General features: G+C 40.7%; 1 pseudogene across 1 annotated transcript; it reads left to right on the top strand.

Annotated features, from left to right (window-relative positions):
• The first annotated feature begins 623 nt into the window (after positions 1-623).
• LOC102422591 lies at positions 624-2,099 on the top strand (annotated as a pseudogene). The gene has a single exon (XR_330179.1). The product of XR_330179.1 is annotated as an EF-hand calcium-binding domain-containing protein 3 pseudogene (transcript).
• The last annotated feature ends 1,682 nt before the right edge of the window (positions 2,100-3,781 follow it).

Genomic DNA, 3,781 nt, shown 5'->3' with positions numbered 1-3,781 from the left:
TACTTTAAACATTATATGCTATACTACAGATATACAATAAAATCTAATTTAGCCACAAAAAGAGGGAAATATTGTCATTTGCAATAACGTGGATAGACCTTGAGGGCATTATGCTAAGTGAAATCTATATATAGAGCCCTAGCCTGTGTGGCTCAGTTGGTTGGAGCGTCATCCCGTGTACTGGAAATCTATATATATAGAAGCCTAAGTGACCGAATGACTGGTCAATCGGTCGCTATGATGCGCACTGACCACCAGGGGACAGACACTCAACGTGGGAGCTACCCCCTGGTGGTCAGTGTGCTCCCACAGCTGGAGCATCGCTCAGCCAGAAGTCAGACTCACAGCTGGCGAGTGCAGTGGTGGTGCTAAGGAGCAGTGCTAAGGAGCAGCAAGCCAAGCAGTAAGGAGCCAGCAGGTGGGTGTTTAGGAGCGAGGGGTCCCGGATTGTGAGAGGGTGCAGGCCGGGCTGAGGGACCCCCCAACACACACACACAAATTTTGTGCATTGGGTCTCTAGTATACATATAATCTTAAAAAATCCAACAACCTAAAGAAAAACAAAACTCGACAGAGCGGAAGCGCGTGAAGGCAGCGGAGCGAGGTGCTGTGGGACTGGAGACAGAGTTACTGGCCACATGGCAGTTTCTGACATTAAGCAAAAAATTTAAGCTGGATCCTCTAACAAAAGTACCCAGCTCCCATGGCAAGAGGGATAAAGATTTACCAGGATCTCTCCCATGCCAATTAGGGCACAAAGAAAGGAAGTTGAGTGCTTCACAAATTCAAGCCTTCCAAGATGCCTACAACTTCTTTACCAAGGATAAAACCGACTGTATTGATTTTCATGGAATGATGTGCACTTTAGCTAAGGTGGGAATGCATCTAACCAAGCATGATGTCTATAATGAATTAAAATATGCTGATATTGACCGAGATGGGAAAGTGAATTTCTCAGACTTTATAAAGGTGCTAACAGATAAGGACAGCTTCCTTAGACCTGTGGTTCCAGAAAAAGACAAGTGTTTAGATTTTGCTGGCAACCCAGGGATCCTGTTGTTTGAAATTCTATCAAAGCTTGTAGAGATTTCAGCCTTACCCAGAAAGGCTATAATAGAATTAGTAAGCTATTTCCAAAGGAAATTCCAAGAAACCACTGCAGGAATATTGTGGAATCCCTCCCCTACAGATTATGGAAAAAGGAGATTTAAGCCAGACATGTGCACACCTCTGACCTCAAGCCCAACTGCCTTTGCTAATGCTACTTGGATTGCAATAATGAAAGAAAAAGATTTATTCAGATATCTTGAGGAGCTCAGGAGATGCAATCCTCCTTCAGACAACCCATATTCAAAAATACCCATCTTTCCATTGTTTCCTAATGTGGATGGGCTGGTAATGGGAAAGCCATTCAAAGACATGCATAAATTAGAAATGCTTAGGAGAAAGGAGCCTCTGAGTTTCTTTGATAACTACTTTTTCCATAAAAGAGATTGGAAAACACAGGCAGCAAATATAAAGCCTGTCGACTCTCCCTCCGGCTACCCAACTGAGATCCTCACCATTGACCAAATGTTGAAGAAAAAGCAGAAATGGACAGTGACTGAGGCAGCTGCTCTTAAACCACATGTGAAGAGAGCTATAGAAACCTATAACTTAGGAATTGCTCTTGAGCACCGGAAAGAAATGCTAAATTTCTGGCATAAGATCCGAGGGGATTTGGTTGGAATAGACACTAAAAATGAGTCCTTTTATGAAACCTTTTCTACTTATACATGGTCCTGGAATGTTTGCCAAGAATTACTTTCCCCAAAGGACTTAAGGTTATATGATGGCTGCATGAATAGAAATTCCTTCCACAATTCTTCAGTCTCTTCCTCTTCGAATACCAGTGAATGTGACATAGAAACAGGAAGAAAAAGAAAACAGAAAGGTTTCAAAGGGTTTCAACAATGAAATTTCTACATTTTCTAAGCAGCTCATTTCAATCTACTTTTTCATAGATATCAAAATTATGGTTTCTTGATTTTGTCTAGTACATTCTTAGCAGCTGGAAATGTTGACATCTTTTAAATTCTAACCAGCAAAAAAGTTTAAGTCATAAAAAAACAACTCATAGATACAGAGAACAGATTGGTGATTGCCAGAGGCACAGCTTGGGGTGGAGGTGAAATTGGTAAAGGTGGTCAAAAGGTACAAATTTCCAGTTTTAAAATAATAAGGCACGAAGATGTAATGTAGAGCACAGTGACTATAGTTAATAATACTGTATCATATATTTAAAAGTTGCTAATAGAGTAGATTTTAAAGTCTCATTACAAAAAAATGATAACAAATATTTAGAACCTACCACAATTAATATAAAGAGGCTTAAACTCCATCAAACAGATCTCTTAAAAATGTATGGAGTCCTGGGAGTGAAGTGCATTTCTCTTTCTTTTTAAAAAAAAAATATTTTTTAATGATTTTTTACAGAGAGGAAGGGAGAAGGATAGAGAGTTAAAAACATCGATGAGAGAGAAACACGGATCAGCTGCCTTCTGCACACTCCCTACTGGGGATGTGCCCGCAACCAAGGTACATGCCCTTGACCGGAATCGAACCTGGGACCCTTCAGTCCGCAGGCCAACGCTCTATCCACTGAGCCAAACCGGTTAGGGCTGGAGTGCATTTCTTGTCTCATCAGAGATACATCATAAAATATCTCTGAGGTGTAACGTGTTGTGCAAGTGTTCCTCAGAATTCTAATCCCACATACTATGTTCCATGCAATATCCCTTAGTTATATTAAAACATTATTTGCTGTTTATCTGAAATTCATTTTAAATTGGATGTCCAATATCTCATCTGACAACCATATTTTATGGCCATATAGGTTTGGGAAATACTGAGTTCAACAACTATCCTTTATGCTGGTCCTCACAGAGCCACTAATAAATTCTGGTATATAATGTGTCTCTCTGAGAAAATTGAGTTTGTAGTTTTCTTCAAACTTATTTGAACAAAAGTTCCTTTTTTCAATGAACATCCTAAAAAGCTACTCTGAAGGGCAATTGTTCAATTATTTCTGGAGGTTTAGTGTTTTATTCACTAAGTATTTCCATGATTTCCTGTTAGAGTCTGATCAGGTCATTTCCCCATTTAATATAATTAAATTATTCTTTCCAAGAGAAAGTCTGAAATCCGTGGCATGAAATATAGGGCTTTTCCCACTCTGTTGTTTACCTGTTCAGCTTTATCCCAGGTTTCCCCTCTCACAATCCTACCTGTGTGTCTCGCTGAGCTCCTTCTGAACATTCCACACTCTTCAAACCACTGTAGTTTTCTTTTCTACAAATGACCTTCTCTAGCCCCCATCTTCTCATTGAACCACGAATCCCTTAGGACTCCTGGATAAAGATGTTCCTGACTCCCCACCAAGCACAGCAGTCATGCATTCCATCCTCCTCTCACAAGATTTGTACATTTTTGTATCAGAACTCGCCTAATGGTATTATTCATTGATAGGCCTGCCTCCCCCAATAGACAGTCAAATTTTTAAGAGCACAGCTTTATCTTTTTAATCCTTGAGTTCTCAGCTCATAGTACGTATTTGACACAACAGAGAGTCAAGAAATGATTGATGAGCCCTAACTGGTTTGGCTCAGTGGATAGAGCGTTGGCTTGCGGACTGGAGGGTCCCAGGTTTGATTCCAGTCAAGGGCATGTACCTTGGTTGCGGGCACATCCCCAGTGGGAGGTGTGCAGGAGGCAGCTGATCGATGGTTCTCTCTCATCGATG

Source organism: Myotis lucifugus, unplaced genomic scaffold (assembly GCF_000147115.1).
Source record: "Myotis lucifugus unplaced genomic scaffold, Myoluc2.0 scaffold_122, whole genome shotgun sequence".
NCBI classification, from domain to species: domain Eukaryota; kingdom Metazoa; phylum Chordata; class Mammalia; order Chiroptera; family Vespertilionidae; genus Myotis; species Myotis lucifugus.
The sequence above is the reverse complement of the archived record's forward strand: the minus strand, read 5'-3'. Positions and strand labels throughout refer to the sequence as shown.